A 15046-nucleotide genomic window follows, 5' to 3' on the forward strand; every position below is an offset into this window, starting at 1 on the left:
TCATTCAAGCATTGGTCACTTAACACCTACGTCCATTTTGTGATTGCAGCATATCCAGCGAATCATTGTAAAGATTTGTACATTGAAATGCATTATTTATACCATCTATCCCTTAGGAGTTGTTAGATGGACTATTTGTTGTGTGAATGAGTCTGTATGAATTTGTGGTATGTATGTGAGGATCTAGTGTGCGCCTGTTTTGCACCTGGGTACTGTGTTTACCTATAGCATCTCCTATGTATAGGATGTGTTTTTTTATTGTGATGTTTATCTAATGTCTCCCTAATGAAAAAAGGCCGGAAAATATTGAATACAATTTATGTTAATGTTATATAATCCAGGTTTCTTTTATGTTGTGTTTTTGATTGTTTGTCCCCGCGTGCTCCCCATGACTCCTCACTCCCAGGAGACTAGAATGACAGTTTCCCTTGTTTCTTCACCCCTGACATATTGCTGATCAATTAAATTAATCATGCACTGATTGTTTATTTAACTGGATTGCGGTGAGTAGTTTGCAAATGACTAACCATGGTCAACTATAAAAAAAAATCTATAGAGGTACAGTTTTTGCGATGTGTTGCTGAACAATGCACAAGTTAGACACTTGGTTACCTTCTATTATAAATATATAATTTTTGTTTGTCAATACACTTTATTTGGACAATGTATTATAAAAACAAAGAAGAACAAGTCACTTACCTTCCGTAATGCCTTATAAGTGGAGACTATATCTAGCTGCAGATTCCTTACCTTTGAATTAACCAGGTGTCAGACTGGATACAGAAGATTTTTGGTGAACAGTACCCCTCTGGCGTTGTTTGACACTACGTGCGTCATCACCTGCACCGGAAATGAAATCCACAGCACCTATATAGGCACCACCTATGAGCGCTAACATCAGTTTCTTTTACCTACTTTCGACGCCAGAAGCAGAGAGCCATGAAGAACATTGACCACTGGTGTGGAAAACTAGGGGACTGAAAAGTGACCAGCCCTGTCTCTAGAAATCAGTTCGCAGAGTGGGGAAGACAGGTGGGTCGGTAAGGAATATGCAGCTAGATATAGTCTTTACTTATAGTCTCCACCAGATAAGGAGTTAAAGAAGGTAAATAACTTGTTTATCTGAAAGACTTCTAGCCGCAGATTGCTTACCTTTGAATGTGGGTCGGTGGACTAATTTCAACCAAGGAAGTCCTGTGGGAATGAACAGACAAAGTGCCCATCCCTATGGACCTGTCTATCCAGAGAGTAATGTTTGGTGAACGTGTCCAGGGACGTCCACGTTGCTGCCTGGCAGATGTCCAGGACCAGAACTCCGCAAGTTAATGCAGTGATTGCAACTTTAGCTCTGGTGGAATGAGCTTGCAAACATTCTGGAGGTTGCTTCCTGGCCAATGAATTGCAGATTTTAATGCAGAGCTTGGCCCATCTGGATATGGTTCGTTTCTGCACAGCCTGGTCTATCTTTGAACCTACATACCCCACGAAGAGTTGGTCGTCCACCCGGTGCTCTTGTGAGATCAAGGTAGAACGACAATGCTTTTTTTTTAGTCCAGACGGTGGAGCCGCTCCTCTTCTTTAGAGGGATGTGGAGGAACATAAAAAGTAGGCAATGTGATGGATTGTCCAATGTGAAAAGGGGTAATCACTTTAGGGAGAACGGAGGCCTTTGTGCAAAGCACCAGTTTGTCGGGATAGATTGAAAAGTAAGGCGGTGCAGATGACAAGGGCTGCTGCTCACTTACTCTACCGGCAGATGTAATAGCCACAAGGAAGGCTGTTATAATCGTTAGAAGCCTGAGGGGACAATTACGGATGGGCTCGAAAAGAGCACACATCAAGAAAGTTAACACCAGATTAAGGTCTCACTGAGCATTATAAATGGCGTAGGAGGGAAGACCTTCTAGAAACCTATGTGCGATAGGTGATTTGAACAGAGGGTTGGTCAGCAAGCTGCAAAAAGGCCGAAAGAGCAGACAGATATCCCTTAAGAGTGTCCAGAGCAGTGCTAGGTGAGGGAAAGAATGAAGAGTAAAACTTAAGGAAGGATGGCAGAAAGGGGATCAGTGTCTTTCTGCACACGATGCCACAATTTGTTCTAACAGCAGGCGTAAACCGTCTTGGTGGAGGGACGCTTGGCTACCAAGATGGCATTACAAACTTCAGGAGGAAGGTCGAATGAAGGCTGTCAACTGGTGCCGATTTCTAAGCAAGAAGGCAGAGACTGGACAGGTTGGAGTGGAGGACCATCCCCTGCTGCAGCAACAGAAGATCCTCCCCAAGAGCAGTCTGATCGGAGAATCAATGGCCATGCTCAGTAGCTTGGGATACAGACTCTCGATGTCCAATACGGAGGCACAAGGATGACTTGGAGCCCAGTCGTTCATATTCTTCTTGAGAACTCTGGGCAGGAGTGGTATGGGCGGTAAGGTGTACAGAAGGCCTGTGCTCCACTCAAGACAAAAAGCGCCTCATAGCGAGAGTCACCTGGGAAACTCTAATTCTCAAAACTGCTGACATTGTACATTCTCAGAGGAGACGAACAGCTCTAACCAAAGCTCTTTCTACTGTTGAAAGAGACCTTGCGCCACCTCTGGTTGGAGACACCGCTCGGCATCAATAGCTGAGTTTATCCGCTCTGGCATTCAGAGAGTCTGCCAGGTATTGAACCACCAAAGATATGCCCTGCTGTTTCAGTCATGTCCAGAGACGCAGGGCCACTTGACAAAGGGTCCATGACTCCACCCTGCTCTATTTATTGCAGTACCACATGGCGGTGGTGTTGTCTGTGATACCTGCACTAGCCTTCCCTTGATGGAGGGTAGAAAGCCCGTCAATGGCAGTCAGATTGCAGGGAGCATGAGCAGGTTGATGTGGAGTCTGGATTTAAAACGAGACCAGAGTCCTCTAATCTCCACTTCTCCCAGATGCCTGCCCCATTTTAGGAATGACATGTCTGTTACTACTGTCAGATTTGGTTGGGGAAGGGAGATGGATCTGTCTCTAACCCAATTACAGTTCATGAGCCAACACTGCAGATCTTTCGCAGCTCCTTCTAACATCAGGAACATGTTGAAAAGGTTTTTTTTGGTTATTTTTACATTTTCGAAAAAACCTTTATTTAAGAAAATATGCACAGTACAATCACATATTTGCCATAAATACTGAAAATAAGGCACATCATTACACTACAGCACAGCAAATAGAAGTGCATGTCCGTGTGACAGTGGAGACAACACCATGAAAAACTGTCAGAGGCTCATTGAGAGAGGGCAGGAGCAGACTCCCAGGGGGAACACTAAACACAGAGGGGGGAGGCAGTGGGGTTGGGAGGCAGTGAATCAAAAGGGACCAGCTTATGGGCCAGCACCAGCGCCCGCCACTGAGGGGGAACCGGCAGGGAGTGCGGGAGAGGGCGCTGATTGCTGAGAGTCACGACGAGAGATAGGTAACATGTGGGCCCCATATATCCAGTGGACGGGATTGGACTGGCAGGAGATTCTAGAACTCAGACAGGAGGGTATGGCAGCGAGATGCATCTTCAAGCCAGAGCAGCACCTTGGGCGAAGGCCTGCGGCCCCAACACATGGAGACCCTGCGCCTCGCCAGAACTAATAGCATGGCCGTTAAACGGCGGGAGGAATCCGGACAAAATTTAACGAAGCCCAAGAGGCAGATCGTAGGGTCAGGTTGGAGTGTTGAGGAGGTAATTTCGGAGATGATTGTACAGACCTCCCGCCAATATGCAGAGACTGGGGGGGCATAACCAAGCGAGATGTGCAAAATCGGCCGCGGAGCAGCGCCAGCATCTGTCACTGGCCCCATGGCCTAATCTATGGAGTTGGGCAGGAGTGCGATATAGCCTGTGTATATATTTGAAGTGTATCAAGCGCAAGTTGGGGGAGAGGCGCTTAATCTGAGTGCAACAGTACAGCCAATCCGCTTGGGAGATCTCAATTCTCAGGTCCTCACCCCAGGCAAAGCGTGCCCGATCAGTGGAAATGGAGGAAGTCGTTAGTGTGTGAGCATATATCTTAGTGACCAACTTCTCCGGAGAGGGAGAGGCGTAAAGCATATCAAGAGAGGCCAACGATTGGGGGGGGGGGGGTTGGGGAAAAGTAGGATGAAGCTTTCTGCAGGTCGCCCGGAGTTGGTAAAACAGCAGAATATCCATGGAGCCAGAGAGAAAAAGGTCTCCCCAGGGTACAGATCCGAAATTGTGAGGAGGCCGAGGCGAGCGATCCCCGACGACTGGAGTACAGGGAAAGCGGGGTGGTGGGCAATGGGCATGGTTTTTGGCGAAAGCAAATCCAATCCGGAAATCTTACGGATACCATCCCAGGCCCAGCGCAAGGTCTCGACTGTATTGATCTTGGTGTGTAAAAGCTTTGCCGGGGGCGAAGAGTGCAGTTGTGAGCGGCCATGGGGTAGCAAATTCAGCCTCCACCGCCACATGAGGTTGGAATGGAGTAGGGTGGAGCCACAAGTGTAGAAAACTGGCCTGCGCGCTATGAGCCTAAAGCTTAAAATCTGGGGCTCCCAGCCCGCCATGCAACATCGGAAGGGTTAGAATATTGTAAGCGATCCTGGGTTGTCGTCCCCCCAAACAAGACTGATGAGTAGCGAGCGGACCTTACGAAAGAAATGAGCAGTTAGGGGGATGGGGATGTTGACGAAAATATATAAGAATTTTGTGAACACAATCATCTTTATGATCGCTATGCGCCCAGTCAGGGAGAGCGGCAATCGGTTCCAAAGAGGGATCTTGGATTCAAACCAATTAACAGCACAGCCGAAGTTGGCCCGCCAGAGCTAATCTACATCCCTGCTCAACCAAATGCCCAAGTACCTAGGTGGCTCCAAGGCCCGCACAAAAGGTTAGTCAGAATCAAAGGGGGTCGTGGCATCCGTGAGAGGAAATAAAACGGACTTGTTCCAGTTGACCTGGATACCGGAATAGCCAACAAAGCGTATCACCTCTCGGACAAGAGGACTGAGATTGTCCTGAGGTGACGAACATAAAGGGTGATATCGTCTGCATACATGGAGACTAATAAAGCCCACGCCGCAAAGCCAATGGCCCTCTGAGTATGGTGCTGTCAGAGATGAGCCGCAAGGGGCTCCATAGCGACAGCAAAGAGCATGGAGGAGAGTGGGCAACCTTGTAGGGTGCCACGCCTGATTGAATTGGGCTCGGAGATCTGGCCGTTAATACGGAGGCGAGCGATGGGAAGTGTGTTAAGTTGTAATACCTTGCGCATGAAAATCTGACTGAAACCCAAACGAGGGAGGAGGTAGAACAGGAAGGGCCACTTCAGGGTATCGAAAGCCTTGGTGGAATCGAGTAGGGCAGCCACTGTTGGAAGTGCCAGATTGACCTGATGCAGGACGGAGAAGATGGTCCGAAGGTTATGAGAGGTGGCGCGGCCGGGGATGAAACCGGATTGGTCTGTGCGGGCAATGAGTGGCATGAGTGGGAGCAGGCGGGAGGCGAGCAACTTGGCAAAGATTTTATTGTCCATGTTTATCAGTTAAAACGGACCATATGAATCGCTCAACTCACGGGGCTTGTCCGGCTTGAGAAGTAATGTTAAAAGTGCCTCACGCAATGATGGGGGGAATTGACCCGATTCAAAGGATTCATAATACATAGCCGTAAGATGTGGGATCAGTATAGGGGCAAATGCCTTGTAAAAGGACGAATGTAGGCCGTCGAAGCCGGGGGCCTTGTCACCTGGCATGCTGTTTATGGCAGCCAAGCTCTCCAAATTAGAAAAGGGCTCGTCCAAGTATTCCCGATGCACAATCAAAGCCAGAGAAGTTCAAGAGTGTCAAAGTATTGGTCGAAAACATCACGGGGCAGGACCGAACCAGCTGTATAGAGTGGCGTGTAGAATGCACTGAAGCGCGCTTTGATGTCTTCAGGAGAGGTGGTATGAGATGACCCACCATCTTGCAAGGCGGTAATATACGCCGCCGCACGAGGCCGGCTGAGGAGGTTAGCCAGGGTTTTACCGGGATGGTTTCCCTCACCGAAACGACGCGCCCTCTGCTCTCTTCCGAGAAAAGCCAGTTCCCTGTCTGCCTCGTCGGAGAATTCAGTGAGCTTCTCGCGTATCTGAGCAAGTGTATCAGCGCTTGGGTGTTGGGCATGAGAGGCATCTAACAATTTGATCTCCCTTTCAAGCTTGTCGAGGGTACCACGCATGGAGCGAAAGACGCCAGTTTGCTTTGAAATACATTCCCCGCGAATGACTACCTTGAAGCCTACCCAGAGCGTGGACGGGGAGTCCACCGACCCCTCGTTGATTTCAAAATAGTTCACAATTGCGGTCTGTATCTCATCACAGAATACCGTATCACAAAGTGCGTTTGAAGGAAGCCGCCATGTGAAAGCACGGCAGGGGGAGTGGGGAAACCTGTGCGATAAACCGACGGGAGCGTGGTCAGAAAGAGTGCGTGCCATATGGTCCACCGAGGTCGTCCAGACCAGTGCATCAGGGGGGGGTGATCCATAAATTCAGCTGGGACGAACAACCTCAGGAGCCAGTGACACTTGTGCACGGTGAAAGTGACACCAGGCGTCGTATAGTGAATTGTCCAGGGGAATGAAATTAATAAGTGAGGCCACGCGTGAGTGGGAGAAATGGGAACCAGAAAGGTCTAGGGCGGCGGACAGGGTTACATTGAAATCGCCCTCCCAAAGAAGAACAGCAGCGCTGAGCGATGATATGCGGTGCCAGATGTGCGCAAAAAAATCCGGTGCGTCACATTTAGGACCATATATTGCCGCAAGTATCAAGGGTTGGGCCCGTAGGGTGCCACATAGTATTACAAAACGCCAGTCGGTGAATACCTGGGAAATCTGCCATGGTAGCCCCCTAAGCAGTAGTTTGGACACTCCCTAGGAAAAATTGGAGTAGAAGGAGGAGTGAATTTCGCCCCAATGTCGGGAGAGGAGTCTTGTGGCAGTGGGCTGCATGAGATGGGTCTCTTGTAAAAAGCATATGTCCACCTTATGACTAGTGAGATGGGCGTGCACCAAGCGCGCCTTTCGGTTGTCATTCAACCCACGGACATTCCAAGTCCAAAGTGTAGTGTTAGTCATGATGCTGCAATCAAGGGAAGAGTGACTGGGGACAGTGAGATAGAGGGCAAGAGCTGCGTGTATGGTGCAATGGGATGTGTATGAAAGGAGCATGACAATCAAGGAAACAGTTCGACATAATAAAAACAGACATATCCTGCAGTCTCTGAAATACACCAATAATGCAAACAATATTGGCCCTGTGGCCGTAAGATGCTTCACATGAAGAAGAAACCTGATTAAGGACAGATCATAGGCAATTGAATGTGCAAAAACAAACCAGGCATCGGGAAAGAGCCATGAACCCCAAAACCCAGGAAACCATACCCTGAAGCCCGCAAGAAAAACAGAAAAACCTAGAGCCCCCCAACCCCGCACCCACACCAACCCCCCAATCAGGCTGAGGTACCTCCCGAACCCACCCCAGGGACTCGCAACTTGGAGAGGGAGAATTCGTCACCATAATGGGAATCATCCCGTGGGGGCATGACGAAGCCCAGCACACACCCCTGACAGGGTGGCCAAGCTACAGAAATATGCAGGCACTAGGAGTAAACTTTAAAAAGAGAGAACTGCACATTGAAGATAACCAGACATAGAGATGCACCTCGGAGGGCCGCCGGAACCTGAGGTCTAAAATGGTGTTACAGACAGTAACAAGTACACCTGAGGATACAACAGCAAAAGGCTAATAGTAGGTCAGTCATTGTCACTGAGGTTTTCAGCAGCAGTGGCATGGGAGCTTGCAGGTGAGGGGCGGTGAGACCTGTCGCCAGTGCCTCTATAGGATCCGGGAAGGTGAGAGTCTTTGTGCCCTGCTTGACGCGTAGCTGGGCCGGAATCTAATGTTTTTATAGGATCAGCTTGGCCGGTAGGAACTCACTGCGAGCTGCTTGAACTGTGATGGCATAGTTCAGGTAAAAGAGGCTGTTTCCTTGGTGGCAGATATCCCCTTTTTCCGTGGCTGCCAGGTGGATGGCATTGTGGTCCCTGGAGTTCAAGATTTTAGCAATGATGGGACGTGCCGGCAAGCCAGGGGCTGGACGGGGCCAAGGGAACGATGGGTGCGTTCAACGACGACGACCGACGACAGGACGTTACCAAAGAGCACCCGGGCCAGCTGTTTCACATAGTCCTCAATGTGGGAGATGTTGGTGGACTCAGGCACTCCGGTGATGCGAAGGTTACTTCGGCACGAACACGCCTCCAAATCCACGTTCTTATTGCGTATCAAGTAGCTTGTCCATCTGAAGCAGTTACTGACGGTCCTGAAAGGCGGCGTCCTCTGCATCAGACACCCTGGTCTCAACATGAAGGAGTCTGGCATCGTGAGAGTCAAGCCGAGCTTTCACCGTGTCCAGGTGGGCCGACAATTGATCCAGCTGTGTCGCTATGGTGGTGACCGTAGATGTAACCTTCAACATTATGGCCTTTAGATCATTCTCGCGGGATTGCGCCATGTCGGTTGTAGCCAGGGGATCCCCTCCGTCCGCACTGGCACATCTGGCAGTGCTGGTCAAAAGCAATCTTGGGGTGCTTAGAGTTAGTTCTGCCCATGGCCAGCGACGTAGGTGGTTGAAGCAACCCAACAGTAGGAGCAAGGACCACAAGGAGATGGGGCAGACCAGGACGGTCAAGATGTGACTGGCCGTTGGAGGCCCAAAACTCAGGTGGGCTGCTCGTGAAGGTGGTAGGGGTCCGATGGGCTGAAGGTCCAGTACCAGGTGGCCGCCGCAGCCAGGCAATCTACTAGTCAACATGGGTGCAAAGAGGTTGTGTTGTGTCCCGGATGGGCTGGTTACAGCAATTAGCCCCAGATAGCAGTTGCAACGGTATTGGCTAGCACCGCATCAGGCATGGAGGCAGCCCGGGATATGCCAATGGTCCACAGCACAGCAGGGGTGAATGGCACAGGACGGGTAACGGGCAGCAAAGCCACCATTAGAAGAGGTGACTTGGTCAGGCTTCGGGTTGAAGGCAAGGCCAGGGGATCGAAACCGGTGTGTGGTCCAATTGCGTGCTGCGAATTAAGTATGGGCGGAAAATTCGTTCCGCTTGCGGAATTTGCAAATTTTTGGCAATTGCGCGATACACGAATCGCGCGAAATTGCCCAAAAATCCGCAATTCGGGAGTTGGCGGATTTTTTTTTCTTGTCCGCGCTTCAAAAATACAATCTCACACACGCGGCATTGACTTACCATGATTCTGCGTTCACTGATGAGTTTTCCTCCCTGTTCGCGTGCGCTGCGATATTTTGGTAGCTGGCCGAGCGACGCCGTGATCGCGAACACGTCATTGCGACCCGAAACAAGAAATTGCGAACGCGAACTCGTCATTGCGACCCGAAACCGGCATCGCGAGCAGGCTGGTTAAGTGGAAACAACATGTTCGCGACCGTTGCGACCGCATGCGCAAGTTCTCGTTCCCGAACTGGTAAAAAAAAAAAAAAATCGCAAGCTCGCGGAATTTGGCGAATTTTTGCGAATCGCGATTAGGAATCCACGCAAATTCCGCCCATGCTTACTGTGAAAACGCCACGGGGCACCGCCCATGCAAGGCAGGAGGCCACGCCACAGTTAGATGCCGCTGGAGGCGCCCGCCGATCTCCGCAAGATGAGACAGTGGGCCGCGGCGTCCATGGAGAGCCAGCACGGATGGAGGTACGAGGCAGGAAGCTGAGCAGCTGCGCCAAGCTGCCGCCAGGGGAGCTTCGCGGGTCCACCACAGTGTGGGCCCCAGCAACCCCCCAGATAGAGTCCGGAGCCGTCGGTCCTCGTCGCTGAGGAGTGGGAGGACAGGGTAGGCAGAGGGCCGCACGCAGCGCGCCGCTCACCTCGCCAGGCCCGATGATGGAGGCCTACCCCCCTGGCGCGAGGAGGAATTACGGCGCCCGGGAGTGCGTAGGCCAGGCAGTACAACGAGCGCGCCCCCAGCCCCAGAGCAAAACGCCCCCGCAGCAATGAACCTACCGACTCCGGCGTCCGCAGGAAGGAGGCGCTGCCTCGGACAGTGATCCGATCCTGGTTGGGTCCCCACAGCCGGCTCCAGGAGGGTCGAGAAGTCTGCACGCCTCACAAGGCCCAACACATCTGCAGATCTCAGCCCAGCAGCAGCCGAGGGAGGCAAAAGAAGTCTCAAAACACACCGCTGGAGCAGGTGAGTAGCGGAAACGCGTGTTCAGGAGGCGATGTGGTAGAAGCCTGCAGGATTATGTAGGATGCTGAGCTTGGCCGGCAGAGCCCACTCAGAGTGCGGCCATTTTGAAGCCGGCCAAGCCACTCCCCCCATGTTGAAAAGGTTCACCTGATGATGTGCCTTGTAAACCTTCAGGTCCCACTTCGAAGGCTGTATATGGCACTGGGCAGTTACCAGCAGGAGGCCATGAGTCCCAACAGCCTCAGGGTCTGCCTCACCGAAATCCAGGATAGAGGTTGAAACACTGATATCATAGCATGAATATCCTGGACTCGCTACTCGGAAGGATAAGCCCAAAACTGCACTGTGTCAAGAACAGCTCCAATGAAAGGGAATGCCAGAGGGAGTCAGGTGCCACTTCGGCATGTTGACAGTGAACCCAAGCAAGTGCAGGAGTTTAGCCATAGTCTGGAGGTGGGATATTATAGCTTGGGGCAACCCTGCTTTAATAGCCAGTCATCGAGATAGGGGGGGGGGGAGACTGGAATCCCTGATCTCTGCAGATGTGCTGCAACAACCGCCATCACCTTGATAAACACCCAAGAGGCGCTGATAAAGCCAAAAGGGAGCACTGTGAACTGAAACTGCTTGTGGCCCACTGTGAGCCGCAGGTAATGCTGGTGGGCTGGCAGGATGGGAATGTGGAAATAGGCGTCTAAGTCCAAGGCTACCACCCAGTCTCCTGGGGCTAGAGCAGACAGGACCTGAGCTAACATGAGCATTTTGCATTTCTTCTTCATGAGGAAGTAGACGACGGCAAGTAGTTCTAGAATAGGACAAAGGCCTCTGCTGCTTTTGGGGAGGAGTAAGTTGCTGGAATAGAAACTACTGTTTTTAGGAACAACATGACCCCAGCACTGAGACCCGGGGTAAAGTACAATACTTGTGTAAACAATGGTCTAGGTAGAGGCCCAAGGGGTCCTCTGGTAGCTTGGGGTAAAGTAATTTTACAATAGATTAAGTCAGGTAAACAATTTCATGAGGAGTCCTCGGAGGAAAGGACCTTTCCAACAAAAACTCCATTACCGCTTTCATTTATTTGTGGAGTTTTGAAAATTATGATTGTTGTTCAATGCAATGTATTTTAAAATGTCACCTACACACCTTCACTTCACTCACCTCTAAAGCCCTTTGTGAGCACTAAACACTACGTAAAAAATATATGATAGTTAATTTATGAAGATAATAAATGTGTTGTCATATAAAACAAAAACCTTGCGTCCATGTATACTAAATAACCTAGTCCTCCGAGGACTCCACAAGAAATTGTTTACCTGACAATCTATTGTAAAATTACTTTAGCCCAGGCTACCAGAGAAATAGAAACTACAGCCCAAAGTAGTGACCACCTTAGACAGGAAAGCAGCTCTGGTCCTAAGAACCAACGTATCCGCATGAAAAGATGTAAAAGGAGGCTTGGAGCAAAGAACATGCACCTCACTAACCCTGCTAGCGTAAGTGACTGCAACCCAAAATATTATTTTAAAAGCTGGGACCTTAAGGGACAACTATGTAATGGTTCAAATGGTGAATCCATCAAGAAAGTGAGAATCAAATTTAAATCCCACTGAGGCATGATAAAAGAGATGGGAGGAAACTTATTTGTGAGTCCATTAATTAATCTCATAAGTATGGAAGACTTAAACAACAAAGGTTGATCTGATGAACAGAGAAACACCGACAAGGCAGCCAGTAGCCCTTAACAGTAGCTACTGCAAAACCCTGTTGTGCTAGGGAAAGAGAGAAACTCAGAATATCAGACAAATGGGTCTGCAAAGGTGGCCCACCAACTAGAATAGACAAATTTGGTGGTCTCTCTTCTGGACGATAATATAACATCCACCACATCTGGTGGGTGAGAGAGAGAACTCAGATTGCCCCGTTCCATCTCCAGGCATGAAGGTGCAGGCTCTGGAGATGGGGTGTAGAACCTGCCCCAGCAAGAGGAGGTCTGCCCTGAGAGGGAGCAGTGAGAGGTAAAGGAGGTCTGTGTACCACACCCTTTGTGGCCAATCCGGGGCAATCAATATGACTTGGGCCCGGGCTTGGCAAAAGTTCCTCAGAACTTGAGGAATCAAATGTATGGGAGGAACTGCGTAAAGAAGCTATGAGCTCCAATCTAACTAAAACATGTCCCCCCCAACGGTATCTGCATCGGATACTGGAGACAGCAGGACAACAGCAAGTGTGCATTCTTGTGAGTGGCAAGCATGTGCAACTGAGGAAACCCCAACATCCTGAAAATGTGAAGGACCACCTCTGGATGAGTTTATTTATTTAGTGTTTTATAGAGCGTGAACATGACCCATTAGGGTATCAGTGCGCTTTACAAGGATAACAAGTTGCATACAAGAAATAGGTAGGGGGTGAAACATTAGGGACTAAAACGAGTGCATACAATTTTCAAGTCGAAATGTAGAGAAATTCCAAGCGTGTGTGGGAGTACAGAGAGGTGCAAGGTGGATAGCAGGCGTACAGTGCAGGGTGTAGTAGCAACAAAATAAAACAAGGTTGTTGAATGATGTGTGCAATGCAAGAGTTATTAGAGGAACTTGACCATTAGGAATGTTTTGGCTTCCTTTTTAAAAAGTGCCAGAGGGAATTTTTCAAATGGCGGGCGGCAGTGAGTTCCAGATTCTTGGTTAGGCCCAGGAAAATGCAAGATTGTAGGTTTTTTCTTTTGAAAGCGGGGTGGCTGGAGCAAAAGGTCTCTGGAGGACCGGGAGTTTCTGGCTCCTCCAGACACCATGAGTTTATGGGTGAGAAATGCAGGGGATTTAGTGTGAAGACGCCACTCGTGATCGGCCGGATACTGACGAATGACACTGTCCGCAGACACATTCAGTTCTTCAGCCAGATGATTTCCGATCACGCAAATCTGATGTTCCTGAGCCCAGGACCAGAGTTGCAGAATCTCCCTGCAAAGAATACACAACCAGACTCCTTCCCGTTTGTTGATGTACCACATCGTAGTAGTGTTCTCCGTCAGGACCTGAACAGACTGACCGCGAAGGGAGGAAAGAAAGGCCTTGAGAGCCAAACTTATCACCCGCAATTTCATAAGACTGATGTGAAAAATCTTTCCTCTGGAAACCAAAGGCTTTTGACCGCCAGATCCCCCAGCTGAGCTCCCCACACTAGAGTGGAGGCATCTGTTATCACTGTGGCCACTGGAGAAGGAGGTTGAAACGGCTGCCCTTGAGACAGGTTGCCTTGAACACTCGACCATAACAGCTCCGATGCAATGTCTCTGGAGATCCTGATCACCTCTTCGAGATCTCCACTGTGTGACACCACTGGAGGGTGGAGGGCCAATCACATGCCAGCGTGCATGGTTAACCAACAATAAACAGGAAGCAGGCGAAAGACCTTCAGGACTGGAACAGCCGTTCCATTCGGAAAAAGTGGAATCATAGCCTGGATGTCTGGAATCCTCTGTAGAGGTGGGAAGGCACGACTCAAGTAGTGTCCAGTACTGCCCCTATGAACAGGTTGTGCTGAAAGGGCACCAGGTGACATTTGGGTACATTTATTGAAAACCCCAAGTTAAACAACAGTAGTGTTATTAATGGTAAATGATGCAGCACCATCGCTGACGACTCCGCCAGTCGTCCATATAGGGGAAAACAGGAACACCTGACCCTCCGAGATGTGCTACCCCCACTACCATCACCTTTGTGAAGACTAGAGGTGCAGAAGTAAGGCTGAATAGTAGGACCTCAAACTGGTAGTGTTGAGACCCCATCGTAAAACAATGGTACTTCCAATGCAACTTCAGGATGGGAATAGGAAACTATGCATCCTGCAAATCGATCAACACCATCCAGTCTTCCTTCTGCAGCTCAAGAAGAACCTGATCCAGGTCAACATCTTGAATTTCTCCTCCCGGAGGTAAAAATTCCTAACACTGAGGTATAGGATCGGCCTCAAGCGACCACTCTTTTTAGGAATCAAGAATTACCAGGAGTAGCCCCTTGGTCACTTTCCTGCTCCGGAACCATCTTGATCGCACCTTTTTGTATTAATGACAGAACCTCCTGCTGAAGAAGCAGAAGGTGCTCTGACGGGGAGATGAAGGAGGAGGGAACTTCCGGAAGGGTAGGAGATACCCATCCTCTACGATGCTCAACACCCAGATAGCTGTAGTAATGAAATGAAATGAAAATAGGTATTTATAAAGCGCGCGGCTACTCACAAAGAGTGTCCTGGCGCTAAACCATTGAAGAATGAAACTGCAAGAGCTCCAGCCATACCTGCCAGAAGGTATTGCGGAAACAGACAGGTTTTTGGCTGCTTCCTGAAAAGTAACAGGTCATGGGCCTGTGAGATACAACAGCAGCTCATTCCACATACGTGCCGCAAGAAACTGAAAGGAGCGACCCCCGTCCGAGAGCAGGCAAACTTGGGGATGAACATGAGGGACCGCCCAGAGGACCTCAAGATCCGTTGAGGACGATAGTGTTGGACCCTTCTTCTTAGATAGGCAGCCCCAGTTACATTGAATGCTCGATAAACCAGCACTAGGGCCTTAAACTGAATCCTCTTTCTAACCGGAAGCCAGTGCAAAGCCTTCAGATGAGGTGTCATATGCGTCCTGGTATTTACCATAAGAATAGCTCTGGCTGCACTGTTCTGCACCAGCTTCAGCCAGTTAAGAATATATTCGGGTAAGCCCAGATACAGAACATTCACGTAGTCCAGCCTAGATGAAATTAGAGCTTGCACTACGTTTTTCCGATAATCCACTGGTAACAGAGGGAGAA

Source organism: Lissotriton helveticus, chromosome 1_1 (genome assembly GCF_964261635.1).
Source record: "Lissotriton helveticus chromosome 1_1, aLisHel1.1, whole genome shotgun sequence".
NCBI lineage: Eukaryota > Metazoa > Chordata > Amphibia > Caudata > Salamandridae > Lissotriton > Lissotriton helveticus.